The sequence below is a fragment of the Macaca mulatta genome, chromosome X, assembly GCF_049350105.2.
Source record: "Macaca mulatta isolate MMU2019108-1 chromosome X, T2T-MMU8v2.0, whole genome shotgun sequence".
Classification (NCBI taxonomy): Eukaryota; Metazoa; Chordata; class Mammalia; order Primates; family Cercopithecidae; genus Macaca; species Macaca mulatta.
In genome coordinates this window covers 12,353,893-12,374,543 of record NC_133426.1, presented here as the reverse complement: position 1 = coordinate 12,374,543, position 20,651 = coordinate 12,353,893, and positions in this window count along the sequence as shown.

Here is a 20,651-nt window from a genome sequence, read left to right as displayed (position 1 = left end):
TTTCACATTTGTTTGCTTGTTGACCAGTTGTCCAAATATTGTAACTAGAATTCATGTTTTTGATTGGCAGGGGGAACAAGGCTCTTGCTACTCCATGTATATGGTTAGTCAACCAAAAGCACCACATTACCTGGGAGCTTATTAGAAGTGCAGAATCTCAGGCTTGTCTCAGACTTCCTGGATCAGAACTTGCATTTAACAAATGCCCAGATGATTTATATGCACGCTAAAGTTGGAGAGACGATGGGCTAATAGCATTCAATTCTAAAGTCCAGGTTGTATAATTCTGTGAGTTTTAATGTGGTCACATGTCAGAGTTTTTTGTTTTTTGTTTTTGTTTTTTTTTTGAGAGAGAGAGAGAGTCTCACTCTGTCACTCAGGCTGGAGTGCAGTGGCATGAGCTCAGCTCACTGCAACCTCCGCCTCCTGGGTTCAAGCAATTCTCCTGCATCAGCCTCCCGAGTAGCTGGTATTACAGGTGCATGCCACCATGCCCAGCTAATTTTTTGAATTTTTAGTAGAGATAGGGTTTCGCCACGTTGACCAGGCTAGTCTTGAACTCCTGGCCTCAAGTGTTCTGCCCACCTTGGCCTCCCAAAATACTGGGATTACAGGTGTGAGCCACTGTGCCCAACCTCAAGGTGTTTTAAGTTTTAAAAAATATAACCCCACCCTCAATGGGTGTTTCATCACTATGTGAATACATAAAGAAAGCCCTCGGTATTTCAGTACAATTTTTTAAAAGACATTATTTTGGCATTTGCTCTGTGCCGGGTACTGTTCGAAGCACCAAGAATATAAATGTGAATAAAATGGAGGTACTCTACTAAGTAGAACAGATTTTAAAAAGAAAAGAAAACAAACAAAAACTAATACCGTAACAGAAATATTCAGTCGGGGTAGGAGTAGGTATTGCTCTTGAGTGGGGTTGGAGGGACAATCATGAAGGACTACCTGGAGAAGTGACCTCTGAGATACGATTTGAAAAATGAACAGGACTTCATTAGCAGAAAGTGAAAGACATTCCAGACAGAGGGAGTCTTTTGACCAAAGGTACAGAGACATGAAACAGTTTGGGGTGTTCAGGGAAGCTGGATAAGAGTTTTAAGCAGGGGAAATTTGCATTTCTGAAAGATCACTTTGATGCAGTGGCATCACCAGCAAAATCTGGGGCCCCTTGCAAAGGATAATTGAGTCCTTGCTGCCAACAGAAGGGGCACCTATCTTTTCTCTGCAGGTAGGAGTTTTAGGCCTGGCAGGAGGTATGGACCCTGAATATCTGAGACGCTCTCAGTTAATTTAGAAAGTTTATTTTGCCAATGTTGAGGACGCATGCGCCTGTGACACAGCCTCAGGAGATCCTGACAACATGTGCCCAAGGTGGTCAGAGCACAGTTTGGTTTTACACATTTTAGGGAGACATGAGACATCAATCAATATATGTAAGATGTACATTGGTATTTTCCTTTCACAGAAGGAAGAAGGAAGAGAGGAGGGGATTGTTTTTGTCTTTGTATATTTGAAAACTTATGTTTCCACAAAAACCTGTAAGTGGATTTTTTTTTTAAAAAAAAAAACAGCTTTATTGAGATATAATTCACATGCCATATAATTCACCCAATTAAAGTGTATAGTTCAATGGTATATTTGTAGGAGTTGTGCAGCCACCACCTCAATCCATTTAAAAATATTTCATTACTCCAGAAAGAAGCCCCAAACTACTCAGCTCTCATTCACCACTTCCCCCATTACCCCCAGCGCCAGGCAAGCACTAATCTATTAATACTTTCTGTCTCCATGGATTTCCCTGTTCTGAACATTTCATATAAATGGAATCACACAATATGTGGCCTTTTGTGTCTGGCTTCTTTCACTTAGCATATTTTCTAGGTTCGTCCATGTTGTAGCACGTATCAGAATTTCACCTTGTTTTATGGTTGAATAATTGTCCATTGGATGACTAGACCACATTTTGCTTATCTATTCATCAGATGATAGACATTTGGGTTGTTTTCTTCTTCTTCTTCTTCTTCTTATTTTTTTGGCTACTGTGAATAATGCCTCTATGAACACTTGTGTACAAGTTTTTGTATTGATGTGTATTTTTATGTCATATGGTAACTGTATGTTTAATCATTTGAGGAACTGCTAATTGAATATGATCTCTGTGTTTAAAGGTACATGAAACTATTGAGCGGATAAAATGTCAAATTCGGCCGGGCGTGGTGGCTCAAGCCTGTAATCCCAGCACTTTGGGAGGCCGAGACGGGCGGATCACGAGGTCAGGAGTTCGAGACCATCCTGGCTAACACGGTGAAACCCCGTCTCTACTAAAAAATACAAAAAACTAGCCGGGCGAGGTGGCGGGCGCCTGTAGTCCCGGCTACTCGGGAGGCTGAGGCAGGAGAATGGCGTAAAAACCCGGGAGGCAGAGCTTGCAGTGAGCTGAGATCCGGCCACTGCACTCCAGCCTGGGCGACACAGCGAGACTCCGTCTCAAAAAAAAAAAAAAAAAAAAAAAAAAAAAAAAAAAAATGTCAAATTCATTCCTGGCTTTTATAGCTGGTTTAGCCAAAGCATTCTTCTACCACCTCTTTGCCTATCCATTCTGCCATTTTCAACACTGGTTTCAGCCTTCTTAAACATCTGAGTATTGCTGACTCTGCCTGAATTTCTTCTTTCTTGAGGTGTGAGGACCAAGAGAGAACTTCCTCTTCACCCTCTAAAGGTTCATTGAAAAAGTGATTGAGAAAAAGCAGATTAATAGGGAAAAAAAGCATGTAAATTTATTAACGTGCACAGAGTCTTACAAACTACAAGATCACAAAGAAAAAGAAGATGGTTGACACTGACACCCTCTTGAGGTTACAGAAAGAATAGGGACTTGGATCCTGGTAAAACAGGTTAGGGTACGGAGAGAAGGGGCCTGGCTAGTAAAGGTGTTCTTGTTATGCAGATAAAACCTCACAGGTAGCAGCCCTCAGAAAGACTAGATGGTGAGTATTTCTTTCAGACCTTTAGGTGCCAGACTCCCAGTTAATCTTTCCTAAATTTGGACAAGAGAAGGCTTTAGAGAAAGCTTGGCTGTATCAATGCATATTTTCTCTAAAGATGCAAATCTCCCCCACAGAAGACAGCTTTTTAGCTATTCTTGTATTTCCAGCCCTTCTGAATAGCCATCTTGAAATATGTCAAAGAAGTATATTTTGGGGAGAAACATTTTGGTTTCCTTCAGAGGGATGACAAGAAAGATCTGTCCATAAGCTATAGGCAAGGTCATTGGACACAGTAAGGCAACTGGTTTTATTATCTTGCCCAGGTAAAAAATGATCAGCAATGGATATCCAGCCATAACTGTTACCTCACTTATAGCACATTCATGGGGGAAGTCTCCATCGAATTCTGAATTGCAGCATTAAAACAGTATGCAAGTGCAATTTCTAGAGAGATTTCTCACAGAATATGTGATACTTGCAAAACATGTATGAATCAATTACAAAATATCTGTAATATGTATACATTGTCTTCTAGAAAAGATGTCTACAGATCTTGGCATGACTTAAGTTCATTAGAGAGTTTCAGTTTGCTAATCTCATTTGTTTGCATAAAAAAAGGAAATTAATTATATGTTGAGTGTTAAGTGGAGGGGGGTTCAGGCCTATAAAGAAATTTGGCTAAGGGGCTTCTCAACCTGAGCATTACTGACATTTTGGGCTAGATAATTTTTTATTGCAGGGGATCGGGGGGGGTGTCCTATATGTTGGAAGATTTTTAGCAGCATCCCTAGCCTCTACCCACTAGATGACTTTTTGTTTGTTTGTTTGAGATGGAGTTTCGCTCTTGTCACCCAGGGTGGAGTGCAATGGCACAGTCTTGGCTCACTGCAGCCTCTACCTCCTGGGTTCAAGCGATTCTCCTGCCTCAGCCTCCCAAGTAGCTGGGATTACAGGCACCCACCACCATGCCAGGCTAATTTTTTTTTTGTATTTTTAGTAGAGACGGGATTTTGCCATGTCAGCCAGGCTGATCTTGAACTCCTGACCTCAGGTGATCCGCCTGCCTCGGCCTCCCAAAGTGCTGGGATTACAGGCGTGAGCCACCATGCCCGGCCTAGATGACATTTTTTATTGTCACTGGCCCACTAGATGCCACTGACAATAAAAAAATGTCTCCAGATATTGCCAATGTTTTGGAACTGTCTTCACAGAATTGACCAGAATTGCATGCCGGGTTCTGGGCAGAAATACAGTTAAAATTAACCATTAATCAAGCTGCACTTTGGCCCACTTATTGCTAAAAGTCATGTAGCACTAGATACTGACCATTTGCATCCCCATTGTTCCTATAGGTAGGATTTCTGATATTAGGACCATAAGACTGTTTAAGAATTGATTTGTATCCCCACTATTCCTATAGACAGAATCTCTGACATGAGAATCATTAGGCATTTAAGGATTGCTTAATATGTTTTTCGGATCCCCAATTTTAGTGAAACAGCTGATGCCAACCAGTTTGAAGACCTCCACAGGAAAGGAATTGGCATGAGAACACAGCTTCATCTCCCTGTTCCATGACTTTCCCCTGCACTATTTATTTTTATTTTTTTTTGAGATGGAGTCTTGCTCTGTTGCCCAGGCCAGAGTGTAGTGGTGCAATCTTGGCTCACTGCAACCTGTGCCCCCCGGGTTCAAGTGATTCTGTTGCCTCAGCCTCCCAAGTACCTGGGATTACAGGCGCCTGCCACCGCGCCCAGCTAATTCTTGTATTTTTAGTAGAGACGGAATTTCGCCAAGTTGGCCAGGCTGGTGCACTCTTTGAGCAATCAATAGTCTCCATACTTTGGTCCACTACAAAACCCTAAAATTCCAAGCCCTGCAAACTCCTTGAGGAGATGGATTTGAGGTTTCCTCCTGTCTCCTTTATCAGTAGCCCTATGATTAAACCTCTTGCTCTGCTGCAACCTGGTGTCCGAGCATATTGACTTGCTGTGTGCACCAGGCAATGGACCTATTATGGTTATAGTTTCTCCTGGTGGGCAAAGTGGTTTCCAGTTGAGAACCACTGGGCTAAGGGTTTCCTAATCTGAAGTGACAATTTTTACAGTGTTTTTCTACCTAAGCCAGAGGGGAAGACTGCCTCTGGGATGACCAGAGTCTGAACGGGAATAATCTACAGCAGTGGATTGATGACAAGGGGAGAGAAGTAGACAGGCCCAGTGGGTTTGATAGAACCAAGTGAATCAGGGGGCCAAGTCAGTTTTCCTATTTGTCTAACTCTCTCAGCTTAATGTCAAATATAAGTCATATGCCAGAGGATTCAAGGATGACATAGTAAATAACACTGACATGTCCCATCTTTATTCTCCTTTCTCTTGGCGGGTTAATCATGTGTGTCTAAATCCGAGCCTTTTGTGGCTGAATCCTTGAGCAGAGTTCTTGGGCAGAATCTTTCCTTAAGGCTGAAGTGGCTGGCTGTGTGCACTGTCACGTGAGAAAGTACATGTAAGAGTGGGCGTGCAGGTGTGGGTGTGGAACGAAGCTTGTCTGGAAGCCTCTGGGACCAGAGGAACTTTTAGTTGACTCACTGAAGTGAGCTGCAGAGAGGTTGTGACACCCAAAGTTGCACAGCTGGCATGCCTCAGAAACAGGATGCAAAACCGGGTAGGCTGTTTTTAGAGTACAAGCTCTTCACTGCCAGACTGTACTGCTTACCTGGATGCTCCCTCACTGGTCTTCATGGAAATATACTAATAGGGTTATCATTTTGTGAAACAATGCAATCCTCTTTTCCCAGACTGCACCACTGGCACATTCTGGCTGTCATTCCTAAGCGTGGCTCTGTCAGGCTGGTGACCTCCCATTGTGTGATTTTACCACTCTCTTCTTATTGATATACTCAGGTTGCCCAAAAGGAACCCTTAGCAGCCATTATGAAACATTTCAAAAGCTACTCTCCTTCATCTGTCAGCTGTAGAAGATTCTTTCAGGGATCGAGAGCAGGAAGGTTCAACTTGGGAACTGCCTCATTCCCAATCCAGTTCTCCTATTGGCTAGCCCTTTCCCAACATACGTATTTTTAACTTTCAGATTTTAAATTGTGACATATAACACACATACATAAAGGTCCCTAAAACATAAATGTACAATTTGATGACTCTTTAAAAAGCAAACCCTGTATAATCACCAATCAGGTTAAGAAATAAGATGTTGTCATAGCCACAGAACCCCTTCCATCTACTTTCCAATCACATGACCTCCTTTCCTTTTAAAAGTAACCACTCACCTGGCCTTTATGGCTACCATGTCTTTGCTTTGCTTTATAGTTTTACCATAAATACATGCATCACTACCCAACATTGTTTAGTTTTGCCTGTTTTTGAATTTTATTTTAAAAAGGATCTATTGTATGGTCTTTTTTTTTTTTTTTTTTTTTTTTTTTTTTCTTCTTGAGATGGAGTTTCACTCTTGCTGCCCAGGCTGGAGTGCAATGGTGCAATCTTGGCTCACTGCAACCTCCGCCTCTTGGGTTCAAGCGATTCTCCTGCCTCAGCCTCCTGAGTAGCTGGGATTGCAGGCATGTGCCACCACTCCCGGCTAATTTTGTATTTTTAGTAGAGACGGGGTTTCACCATGTTGGTCAGGATGGTCTCGAATTCCTGACCTCAGGTGACCTGCCCGCCTCGGCCTCCCAAGGTACTGGGATTACAGGCATGAGTCACAGTGCCTGGCCTTATTGTATGGTCTTTTGTGTTTTGCTTCTTGTTTATTAGACAATCCACCCTTAAGATAATTGGCTTCAGGAAAATTAATTTTGCATATGTCAATCTATGATAACAATAGCAAACAAAATAGCACTCAAAATTCCATGATGCACAGAGGTGAGGAAGCTAGTTCAAGATCAACCTGTGTAGTACACAGCTTCCAAGATGGACCCTGATGATCCTTGCCTCCTAAAATTCATGTATCTGTATAGGTCCCTTTCACACTATATCAGAGTTGGTTCTTGTAACCCATAGAATTTGGTGGGAGTGATGGCGTGTGCTTCCAAGATTAGATCATGGATGTCACTGACTTTTCCTCTGTGAAGCTAAGGAGGCTTAAGCTTCAGAGGCCCTCACTTGCATGAATCTCTTCCAAATCCTGCAGTAATGCATTCAAATGGTCATCAATTTTGTAAGAAAATCGCAGCAGGAAGATATTTTAACTGGAGTTGGTTAACGTGATGGCTATTTCTTTTCACTCTAACTTCCCCTCTGTTACTTTTCCTCTCATTTTAGGTAGTGTTGTGGCAACTGTGGGCATTTTCGGGCAATGGTTAAGTGGAAGTTAAATCATGAATACATTTAGCCTGGGCATAGTGGGGTATATTTATGTGATTTAGAGTCACTTTTGTGTGCAGCTAAGTGATTGCTTGTCATTCTGGTGTAGGACTAGCTTCTCAGAATATTCCTATCACCTATTGAGTCAACCTACCTGGTGGTGTGACAAGAAATTGTCATGGTAAAAGTTCTATCTCAATACAAACTTGTGTACTGCACCCGAAATCAAAAGTATGTGAGTAGCAAAGAGAAAATAAAGCATGGAATGTATGAAGCCCAAAGCTAGTGTGTAGCAAAATCCTTCCAATTACTTAAATGTGTCAGACTGTAAGCAGGAGGTTTGCTTTACATTTTCAACTACTCAAAACGGAAATTCTCTCCCATCAGAAACAAATTATACACTTTACAATTTTATTTCTCAGTGATTTCATACCAATTATTGAATAAGAAACCATAAAATTCATAATATGCTACTACAATGAAGACATTGACAACTAACTGGTTAATGAGAGCTGTCAATTCAAGAACATTTGTGATTAGTCATTGCACAAGAACCCTTGAAATGCCCCCAAATATTATAGCATACATATCAAGAAACTTGATAGAAGTCTTCCCAAATTTGAAAATTGTAAAAAGCTTATATGACCCTACTGGTAATGAATTGCACAACTGAGATTTTTCTAAGTCATGGAGAGGCAATTAAAGAGTATAAAGCCAAAGGACTGTGGGCAAAAAAAAAAAAAGGTGTTAGAGCAATTCGTCAGGCAGTTAATTCATAAAAGCCATCTGTTATTTTATAGATTTTTGTGATGCTTGCACTACATACGAACTTCTTAACTGAGTTTCATTGCCATTTATTTCCTGTTCTACATAAATATACATGTTGGCCGGGTGTGGTGGCTCACGCCTGTAATCCCTGCACTTTGGGAGGCTATGGCGGGCAGGTCACTTGAGGTCAGGAGTTCGAGACCAGCCTGGCCAATATGGTGAAACCCTGTCTCTACTAAAAATACAAAAATTAGCCAGGCATGGTGGTGGCTGCTTGTAGTCCCAGCTACTCGGGAGGCTGAGGCAGGAGAATCTCCTGAACCCAGGAGGCAGAGGTTGCAGTGAGCTGAGATAGCACCACTGCACTCCAGCCTGGGTGACCAAGCAAGACTCCATCTAAAAAAAATAAAACAAACAAACAAACAAACAAACAAACATGTTTGCACTTACTTTTGTATTTTCAATTTGTTATTATTCTTTTTCATGATGAGGATCAATCACTTGTATAAGCTTCAGGCCCTGCCAAACTGGATCTGCCACTGACCAGACCCCTGCAGTTTTTGCCAGCCCTGCCACTGAGGAAGAATATCAGACAATGAGTTTCCTTAGCTCTAGCCTGGTGAAGAGCACAGACCCAAACCTTTTGCAGCGTTACTATAGATGGAAGCTGCAGCTCTTCCATTATCCCTTGCTGCCCTTACCCTACCTCCTCTCTGTCCCAGCTCATCTGACCTTCCTGTACTGTCAACTTTAAAGAAAATGGCTGAAACAGTTTATCAGTCTGATGGGGATGCCCCACTGGAAGTAGCAAGAAAGATATCTAGAAAGGTCACTTGGGCCATGTGCTGGAAAACATTGCAGACTTTGGCCTGCATCCTGAAATTAATAAGGAGCCACTGCAAGGTTTCAAGTAGAAATGATCCAAAAGAGATATGAAATATTTCAGAAGTGTTTTGTTCATGCTAAATTGTTAATAGCATTTACTACCTAGGGTAGTGGGATTATACATTAATTTCCCCGACAGTATAACTTTTTGAACTTTCTGGATCATTTATCATATATCTGTATTTAGTTCTATAAGATTAAAAAAAATTAAAAGATGTTTACTCCCTGAATCTCCTGTAGATTTATAAGATTTTAAATTAAGTAATTTTGACCCAGGGTAGTAGGGGAAATAGTTTTATTAACTGTACTGCTGATCTCTAATAGTTTTCATATTCAGTTGATCAGATTAATAAAATGACCCAAAGGATTGTGAAATCATCTGAAATGTACACCTACATCAAATTAAATCTGAAAAATTAAGTTTCGTGAGACTGAACTCTGATGTATTTTGAGGGAAATGTGTGCTACACACAATGAGTGATGTAAAAATCTTTCTAAGGAATTTAGCAGTCTTACTAGAAAATGGTCACTTAAAACTGTAATTAGATTTTCCAGAAGTATTAAACATGAATTATTATGATACCTTTCATCCTTACTGATTCCTATGTTGCCTCAGGCACTTGTGAACTCCACTGTACCTTCTGCTCTGTACTCTCAAAGACAGACTAAAAATATCCTCTGGGATTTAGTTATTTTTTCCACCATGGTATTTTATTTAAGATACTTTCAAGTGTGGTTTAGTCATATTTTTACATGATTAAATGTTATAATTATAATGTCTTATTTCATATCCATTTGCCTTTAGCAATATAAATACTATATAATAGAAAAATAATTCTAAAATATAGAGCAATCCTTTATAACAACATGAATGGGTGACATATTCCAAAAATAAAAATTTTTTGTTTTCAAACTGCGATTTAGTCACAGAAATGTAATTCTTATTTAATGAATCTGAAAATAAAATGGTATTTTCACTCTGTCACACATTACAGAATGCAATTGACATATATTGTTCTATTTCCCTTGATCCTGTCGGCTTTGTGGTTATCAAAGGAATCAACTTAATGGTAATTAACTATAGCTTAGCTGCCCTTGTGCCCAGCTAGTAATGTAGGAGTTTTTTTTTTTCTTTTCTCATTAATGTTTCCCTTAGTTTTCCCTGGGAGTTCCTTTTTTATTTTTATTTTTTAAATGTTTTTATCAGGGCCTTGCTCTGTTTCCCAGGCTGGTCTTGAACTCCTGGCTTCAAGCAATCCTCTCGGCTTGGCCTCCCAGAGTGCTGAGATTACAGGTGTCAACCACTGCACCCAGCCCTTCTCTGCGAGTTCTTGCTAGTGTCTCACATGAATTCGTCAACAGTTTTGTGCAGAACATGTGACATCCTCCATGTTCTGCCTCAGTTCATCCTTGTGACCTGCTCCCTATAATAAGTTGGTGGAGAGCACCTCAGCCTTTCCCCAATAGCATCTGTGTCATGACCAAGAGCACTCGTTCCAGAGAGTTCTGAGTGGACCAGAGACAAAATGTGTAGAACTTAGAAATCACCATCTCCAGTATGTGCCACCATTTGTCATTGAAACCTCAATGTGTACTGCTTGTCCTGCAGGATCTGACCAGAGTTGTGATGTGAAGAATTGTCTACAACTATGAAGAAAAATAAAAGTGAATTCTTAACTAACTTCATATAAAAAAGTATATTTCAGATAGATTAAAGACCTAAATATGAATGGTCAAACTATAAAGTAAATAGAAAAGAATATGAGGGAATCCATTTGTCATAAAGAACTGAGGAAGGATTTTTTTTTTTTTTTTGCGACAGAGTCTTGCTCTGTCGCCAGGCTGGAGTGCAGTGGCACAATCTCGGCTCACTGCAACCTCTAACTCCCTGGTTCAAGTGATTCTCCTGCCTCCTGAATAGCTGGGATTACAGGCACGTGCCACTGCGCCCAGCTAATTTTTGTATTTTTAGTAGAGACAGGGTTTCACCGTGTTGTCCAGGATGGTCTCCATCTCTTGACCTGGTGATCCGCCCACTTCGGCCTCCCAAAAGGTTGGGGTTACAGGTGTGAGCCACTGTGCCCGGCCTGAGGAAGGACTTTTAAATAAAACCTTAGTATGAAAATAATCAGGCCAGGCATGGTGGCACATGCCTGTAATCCCAGCACTTTGGGAGGCTGAGGTAGGTGGATCACTTAAGGTCAGGAGTTCAAGACCAGCCTGACCAATATGGTGAAACCCCATCTGTACTAAAAATACAAAAATTAGCCGGGTGTGGTGGTAAATGCCTGTAATCCCAGCTACTTGGGAGGCTGAGGCATGAGAATCACTTGAACCCAGGAGGTGGAGGTTGCAGTGAATCAAGATCCTGCCACTGCACTCCAGCCTGGGAGACAGTAAGACTGTCTCAAAAAAAAAAAAAAAAAACCTACCAATCATTAACCTCATGGTTTATTATTGCTATTGTTTCCATACTAAGGCTTTGTGTTTTACGAGGGAAACGGTGGACAAAGTTTACCGATGATGCACTGGGACACTTAGATCATGAGCAGAGCACTTGCACGTATTCCATCGGCCCCATAATAAATCATAAAAATGTCAAACCAGTGCTCCCTGTGCACTAAAGAGGATTTTATGAAAACAATGTAGCTAATATCTCTGAACAAATACCTGTGAATACCTGTGAAAATGTGACTAGTGGTTTGCTCCATTCAGTGCACACTAGATAATGGGTACAGAGAAAACGGAGAGGAAAAAAACAATAGAAGGAAAACATTCTAGATTGAAGAAAGACATAAGCTCTCAGAAGAAAAAGATCCACTAAATTCCAAGCAGAATGAATGAAAGAAAATTCCAGACTTAGATACAACCTTGTGAAATTGAGACTGCAAGTAAGTGAAAGAAATATGTCTCCTAGGTAAAAAGAAATAGCCCTTTAAAGGAACAAGAAAAACAGCAAATCAGCCGGGCGAGGTTGCTCATGCCTGTAATCCCAGCACTTTGGGAGGCCAAGGCAGGTGGATCATTTGAGGTCAGGAGTTCGAGACCAGCCAAGCCAACATGGTGAAACCCCCCTCTCTACTAAAAAATAAAAAAAATTAGCCAGGTGTGGTGGCAGGCGCCTGTAATCCCAGCTACTCAGGAGGCTGAGGCAGGAGAATTGCTTGAATCCAGAAGGCAGGGGTTGCAGTGAGCCAAGAACACGCCATTGCACTCCAGCCTGGGTGACAGAGAGAGATTCTGTCTCAAACAAACAAACAAACAAACTTAGCAAATTAATGCAAAAAGGTAAGGGAGCAATGACATCTTGGTTTTCAAGGCATACAGTTTTGAACCTGGAATCCCATATGCAGCCAAATTATCAATTAAGCATATGAGCAAAGTAAAGGTATTTTCAGACATGCAAGAGTTTAACAAAGTTACATTCTACATAATCTTTTTGAGAAAATTTCCCTAGGCGATATTGGATACAGGAAACTATGGGGTCTGTCCTAAGAAAGCTGGAGAGGGAAGTCCTAGGATGGACTTCTCATGCAGATAGAAACAGGTTCATGATGAAAAAGGAAGTCAAAAGACTCTGGCAGGGAGGGACTCCTCTAAGAAGAGCTGATTTCGTGAAATAGATAATACAATTGAGATGCTGGATCAAGTTGAGGCTTTCGTGGAAGCACCTGTGACCAGTTAAAGATGGTTGCAGCTTTTTTAAATCAGTCTTCCAATCGGGAGGTGAAATCAAGTTCTCCTGTTCTTGAGTCTGGTCTGGTGACTCAGCTGACTAATAGAAAGTCACTGGGTGACTTTCTAGTCTACGTCATGAGAAGCCTTGCAGCTTCTGCCTGGTTTTCTTTCTGTCTTAGAAGCCGGTCACCATATAAGAAGTGCTGCTTTTTTGAGAACACGGTGCAATGGAGAAGCCCAGGCCTCATCTTTAGGGTAAGAGCATCCTTTTTTTTTTTTTCTTTTTCTTTTTCTTCTTCTTTTTTTTTTTTTTTTTTTTTTTTGAGATGGAGTTTTGCTCTTGTTGCTTAGGCTGGAGTGCAGTGGAGCGATCTCGGCTCACTGCAATCTCTGCCTCCCGGGTTCAAGGAATTCTCCTGCCTCAGCCTCCCGAGTAGCTGAAACTACAAGCATAAGCCACCACGCCCGGCTAATTTTTTTGTATTTTTAGTAGAGACAGGGTTTCTCTGTGTTGGTCAGGCTGGTCTTGAACTTCTGACCTCAGGTGATCCACCCGCCTCGGCCTCCCAAAGTGCTGGGATTACAGGAGTGAGCCACTGTGCCCTGCCAGAGATCAATTTTATTTTGCTTTTGTGAACACTTTTAAGTGACATGGCGGCCATGACATAAGGTGTATAGAAAAGGAATAATCTTAGCACAATAATAATTATAATACAAACGATGATTATTGAATTGACAATTGTAGATCCAATTAGCCGGGCGCGGTGGCGGGCGCCTGTAGGCCCAGCTACTGGGGAGGCTGAGGCAGGAGAATGGCGTGAACCCGGGAGGCGGAGCTTGCAGTGAACCGAAATCGCGCCACTGCACTCCAGCCTGGGCGACAAAGCGAGACTCCGTCTCAAAAAAAAAAAAAAAAATTGATTGTAGATCCAACCTAAATCAACGCCTAAAAGACTTTATTTTGGCTAGAGAAATGAAAATGTACCTAACTTGACAAGGAAGAAACAGTAAAACAAACCTGCCCTTTAAGGAGGAATCATCATTAAAGGGTCTCTGTGAGGCAATCACATTGAACTTTTGTTAGGCAAATATGGGGTAGAAAATTGCCTTGCTCTGGCATATAAAGAACTTCTCCAGGTTAAATGCAATTCAAATTGCGCTCAGTCTACTTTCTTTTGTCTTATGAAACCTCTTTCCTTTATGTTTCATGATACGGAAAGTTCAGTCTGGTGAGATCTCTCTTAAAAATGAATGCAACCTATAGTCATCTCTTTTGGAAATATCAATCACCATCTCAGTGCAGATTTCAATTTTTACAAGGTTTTAAATGCATGTGCATGTTTTAAGTAGTTTCCTTTACAAGATAAGATTTAGTGCAGCAAAGAGTCATTGTTAAATTGTACCTTACATTTGTTAACAATAATTAACAAACAGTTGTTAATTATTTAACACAGTGATGCTCAAACTTGAGTGTGCATTAGAATCACCTGGAAGACTTGTTAAATCACAGGTTGCTGTACTGTACCCCCAGAGTGTCTGATTCAGTAGGTCGGGTGGAGCCCAGGAATTTGCATTTCTAGTAAGTTTCTAGGTGATGCTGATGCGGTTGGTTCAGGAGCTACACTTTATGGACCACTGACTTAAGATAGAATGAATTCCCAGTAAACCCTATCTTTCTTCTTTCCTTCCATGCATAGGGTTTTTTGTTTCATGCTCTAGAAGAGCTCTGAATAACTTTATGGTTTTGAGAAACCAGTTCACCATGCTGTTTCTCCAGTCTGCAGTGCTTTACAAAGGTTTAATCTCTAAACACCATGGAGAACATTATTTTAAATAACAATGTAAATGATGTAAATGCAAAGGTACTGAAGGCCTAAGATTGAAGGTGGAAATGAAGAAGTTGGGGAGGTGTAGAGAGGAATCAAGACTGGGGGTGCAAAGAGCTTCATTTCACATAGTTGGGGAGTCAAGGAGACTGTCTAAGGATTATTGAACAAGAAGCAGAAATGTAATTATAACATTTAAAGCTAAATAAGTAACCATGAATAGAACTTAATAATACCCCTGTCAAACATAGGTTAGGGGAGGAGAAGGTAAGGTGAGGGTGACATAAGTAAGTAAATTCTTTATCTTTCAAGGGGATAGTCCATAATATCATCCAAATTTGGTAAGTCAAGAATTTAGATTATCTAGAACTAACGAGAAAACCAGTAGAAAATCTAAACCCAGAAACTGATGAAACAGGTTGTCCCTCGGAACTGGAACTGAGGGTGGAAGTTTGGGATAGAAGATGGTTACTTTTTGTTGTAAGTTCTTTGGTGGAAATTAATTAAAAAATATGCTAGCATTTCTCTGACTAGAAACAGTCATACTAGCTACGTGGCTAAGAACTATTGAATAAAATTGCAATTCATGTGTTTGAATCTTGATTCTGACTAGCATCCATGATTTTGGGCAAGTTCTTTGGAGTCTTTAACCTCGGTTTCCTTTCTTAAAAATTGGGAAGATAGTAGTAATTTCACATCAGTTGTTCTAAGAAATAGATGCAATAATTGTGCATGAAGATGATTTAGCACAATACCTGGCACATTATGCCTAAATAAACATTAGCTATTATTATTATTAATGTCATTATAATCATACTGACAACAAACTGGAGACTGGATTCGTAGGAGTTGTAGGCAAAGGTAGCCTGGAGGCAGGAAAGCCACATCTGGTCCCTGTATGTATTTCTGGGTGATGTGATATGCTACATTTATTTACGTTATATGCACCTGTATGTGTGTGTTTGCCTTGTTGCACCTTTCTCAGAAATCCAGGGAGTACTAAAGAAGGAGTATTTCAGTAAGTCTGATTCAACAATATAGCTTTTAAAAATGTTTTTATTTTTTAATTTCTATGGGTACATAGTAGGTGTATATATTCATGGGGTACATGAGATGTTATGATACAGGCATGCAATGCAGAATAATCACATCATGGAGAATGGGGTATCCAGCCCCTCAAGCATTTATCCTTTGAGTTACAAACAATCCAATTATCTCTTTTAGTTATTTTTAAAAGTACAATAAAATTGTTATTGACTATAGTCGTCCTGTTGTGCTATCAAATAGTAGGTCTTGTTCATTCTTTCTATTCTTTTGTACCCATTTACCACTCCCACATCCCTCTCAGGCCCCCCCACTACCCTTCCCAGCCTCTGGTAATCATCCTTCTACTCTCTATCTCCATGAGTTAAATCGTTTTGATTTTTAGATTCCACAAAAAAGTGAGAATATGTGATGTTTGTCTTTCTGTGCCTGACTTATTTCACTTAACATAACGATCTTCAGTTCTGTTCGTGTTGTTGCAAATGACAGGATCTCATTCTTTTTTATGGCTGAATAGTACACCATTGTGTATAAGCATCACATTTTTTTTTTATCCTTTCATCTGTTGATGAACACTTGCGTTACTTCCAAATCTTGGCTAATGTGAACAGAGCTGCAACAAACATGAGAGTGCGGATCTCTTGGGTATATAACCAGCAATGGGATTGCTGGATTATATGGTAGCTCTATTTTTAGTTTTTTGGAGAACCTCCAAACTGTTCTCCATAGTGATTGTACTGATTTACATTCCCACCAACAATGTACAAGGGTTTGCTTTTCTCCACATCTTTGCCAGCACTTGTTCAACAATATAACTTTATACAGCTTTGGAAAATAAAGAGAATAAAGGGTCATGGAATCTAGAAAGAAATGAGTCCTGTTCCATATTTATCTTTGCTGGAGCCCACATGGAGGGAATAGCATCCTTTCAGGGTACTCTGGCGAGGAGTTCCAAATGGGGCATGCTGGGGAGTTGAACTTGAATGCATGGGCTCTGCTTCCAGATGAATAACTTAGGAGCAAGTGACTTGAGCCGACCTCATTTTCCTGCCCCATAAATACTTGAGAAAGGTGTGGTTATGCTGGTTAAAGTTCAGCATATTTAATAATTCATCTGCTAGTTGAATTATTCTATATAACCTGATCCTGAAGTCATAACTTGACTAAAATGAGTGCAATGAAAAAAAGTCTCATTGTCACAAGAAGCTCACCTATGGACTTAGCACTAATAAAATCCTGACCTGCACAGGTCAGTACATCATAATTATTGGAGTTTCCATCCCCGGAGCAACTTGGCATGTTAATACAGAAATATATCTAGAGAAGGGACCTGGGCCAGGGCAGAGAAGGCTGAAGATTTCCCATATGGCCTTTAATGACTCACATTAGGGCTGTGGGTCCTGAAAACCTTTCAAGTCGGTATTTCAAATTATACTGTTTCATCTATCCAGAGGAATATGTGATATGTGATCTGTTGGGTCTGTAGCTCAGGGAAGAGCCTTGGTGGGCATGGGGACAGACCCTAAGGTGGCTCCCATGATTCCTGCCCCTTGGTGTTCATGCCCTGTACAATCCTCTCCCCTGGTGTGTGGGCAGGAAGCTATTGCTTCTAGCCAATAGCATATGGCAAAGGTGAAGCAATTTTGGAAATGGCATTTAAGGTCCCAATAGGTTAATTTTTAGGTAATCAAGAGGGAGATTATTCTAAGCACACCTGACTTGATCAGGTGACAATCCTTAAAGGAGGGATTGAGCCCTCCCTGAGGTCATGGATTTTCCTCATAGGCTTGATAAAATAAGCAGCCATGTTAAAGGTGCCCCTGTGGCAAGGAATTGTCAGCATCTTCCATGACCTGAGGGTAGCCTCTAGTCTCCAGCTGGTAAAACACTAGGACTTCAGTCATACACCCTTAAGAAAATGGGTTACTCCAACAATCTGAATGAGCTTGGAAGCAGACTTGCACCCAGTGAAGCCTTCAGATGAGAATGCAGGCCAGCTGAAACCTTGACTGCACCCTTTCTAAGCCAGTTAGGCTGTGCCCAGACTTCTGACCCATGGAAACTATGAGATAATAAATGCTTGTTGTTGTAAGTCACTACATTTGTGTTAATTTGTCATGAAGCAATAGGAAACTAATACAGAGAGGTGGCGTCGGGGGAGTGTCAGGGAAGACAAAGAGGGAAAGAAGACAGAGGGAAGAAATAATGAATAGTGCGTACTAAATTTAAATTGGCTTTCCTAAAACTGTGAGCCTCACCTCTTCTTTTATTCCTTTCTACCCTATACAGTATTTATATTTTAGGCTGCAGAACATGTTGGGCCACATCTGAAAGGACTTGGGAATAGCCTTGAAACCCAACCAAGAAGGAAATTGGGACCAAGAATAGGTAGAAAGATGGGAGAAAAAGCAGAGGAAAGCTTAGGCTCTGAGCTGAGGGCTGGTGTGAGCTCAGACTGTTGGAAAGGACATGTTTTAGGGAACAACCGCTATGTTGGCTGTTAGGTCAGTATTTGCCACCACACTTCACACTCTCCAATGTCTTTGTCAACAATTCACAAACTAATGTGTAGCCAACATTTTACAGCAGATTTTCAAATCGTAGGGAAGAAATAATTATCCATGCAAATCACATATCATCATGTAAGACATCCAAAGGCTAAGAACAAGTGAGTGTATTTGAGTCTATATATGTGTGTGTATGTTTTAATTTTTAAAGAGGTGCTCAGTTGTCTTTCCACCTAGGACTTGGGGCCAAAAAAATGGATTTGGCTAAGTCAAGCTTACGGTCTAATGAAGGAAGGTCTTTATCTGCAACTGTCTCTATTGCACATATCATTTAAATTTCTTCAGCAGCGTCTATATGAAATGAGTGTCATGTGTACTAACTGATCAGAGTTGGTTCCTTTCTCCAAATTCTAGGCAAATGCCTGACTTATATGTGATTTCTTCCTCAGAAGCCTATAATGTTCCCTCCCAGAACTTACTGCAATCTGTCATTATTCTGTTTATTTTTCACTCTTTTTTGTCTGCTTGCCCACTAGAACTGCACTGTACAATGTAGTAGGCAATAGCCACATGTGAATGTTTAAATTCAATTAATTAAATTACATAAAGTTTAAAATTTGATTCCTTAGTCATACTGGCCACATTGGGAATACTCAGCAGCCACATATGACTATTTGCTATCATACTGAGTATCACAGATTTAGACACTTTCCGTTATTGCAGAGAGTTCTATTGAACAGTGCTGAATGCTATACATTTAGTCCTCATTATTCATGGTCCTGATATGGATACATTTCAGTTACCATGATTTTGCTAATCTACCAGGCCCCAACAACATTGTTTAAATTTCAGTTACCATGATATGTTAACTGAATTGTATAAAGCACAAATTTTGCCATTAACTGTTCAATCCAAAAATCACTACACAAATAAAAGGTGTGCATGATGATCAGCAATCAATTGCATTAGTTCTTTCCAAGTCTGCCACTGATTGGTCTGTTATTCAGCTCATGCACACACAGCAAAGCAAGTAGCTGTGCTGCCTCCTTTTGCTTTCCCTCATGTGATAAGGCCATGTAACGTTTAATAAAATTGGAGCATTGATAGAGAGAACTGGTCAACAAGGATGAAAGTGCAGCAAAGAAACAAAAGTGATAACACTGGAAGTGAAATTAAAATAAGACATCAATGGAGTCATCAAAGAAGTAGCTGACAGCGGGAATGACGTTGCCCTCATTTGAGACTGTAGATGTGCCACCAGAGAGATGCAGTGAAGGTACATGTATCAACATAAATAAGGGGAGAAGTTTTGAGGAAAAGGATGAAGGTGTCTCAGGGAAAGTGACACTGGAAAAAAAAGCACTTTGCATGAAAAGAACTCTTGGAGATATTTCACAATAATAAAAACACAAATGATAAAATATTGGAAGCTTTGACAATTTGCCAAAGGCATAGAAGAAGATGCTTACCTATATCATTAAGCTATACGATGAATAAAAGAAGGCAAGCACTGTTCAAACTCCTCTTGATGCATTTTTACAAAAAAGATCCAGTTTAATTCTCAAGGTTTCTAATAGTTTAAATTACTGTATACTAAATAAATATCAATTGTACTGCACTTTTTCATGTCCCTATACATTAATAACTGACAATAAGAGAGTATTTAAGTTTTGACAAAAATAGTTGTAGGTCAAGGAGCAGGTATAATTTTTCTCATTGATTATTGATTGCTTTGCAGAGTTTCAGCTTGCATGGTCACTTTCCCAGTCCTGTACTACCATGCAAAGGAAGGCTGCTTGTAATGCTAACTCACTCTGAATCTCTACTTTCTTGAGGAATGAAAAAGGTTTGCCAATTCTAAACGGGCGCTCCATCTTTGGCAGGGACAATGTCAGTCATATTCACCATCGTACCTACCTGTAGCACTTAGGACGATGTCTGCCTAGATTAGGAAGTTAATAATAGCTGGTGAATGATGAGTGAAAAAATGGATCCATCTTCCTTTAAGTGGCAGGTGGGAAGAAATTATGAATCATTAATGAAAAAGCAAGATAGGAAATGGGAATTAATCAAAATGAAAACAGCAGAAATATTACATGGCTGGAGGTTACCAAGAAAGCTAAATTCCACCAATCCCACATATATCCACTACCAAAGTGAATTCTGCCTATAGTGATGAATGATGATGCCACAAATGGCACAGAATTTTGGTCCAGACTTTAGAGTAGAAAATGTGAATTAACGCGAAGAATGAAAAAATTGAAAACCCCAAACAAACAACCCCAAAACCCAGTGCTCTGAAATTAATGTGTAACAGAAAATTAAGATGCAATGATAAATATAGACAGTTTCAGGGAAGGTAGCTGGTTAATTTGAGGTTGAATGGTGCAGTAAGTTACTTTGGATATTTGATTATCTATCTCTTTCAGTGATGCAGGATTTAAGCCATTCCATTATTTTGTGTAGCAACAAACATTTGATAGAGATACAGATTGTTCTTCTGTGGATTTTCTGTATATAGGCTTTGGAATTAAAAAGTGAGATGGGTAGGCCAAGGTATAGGTGGAATAAATAAAAAATATCTAATTTAATGATATTCAAATTGTTATGAATAAAAATTCAGTT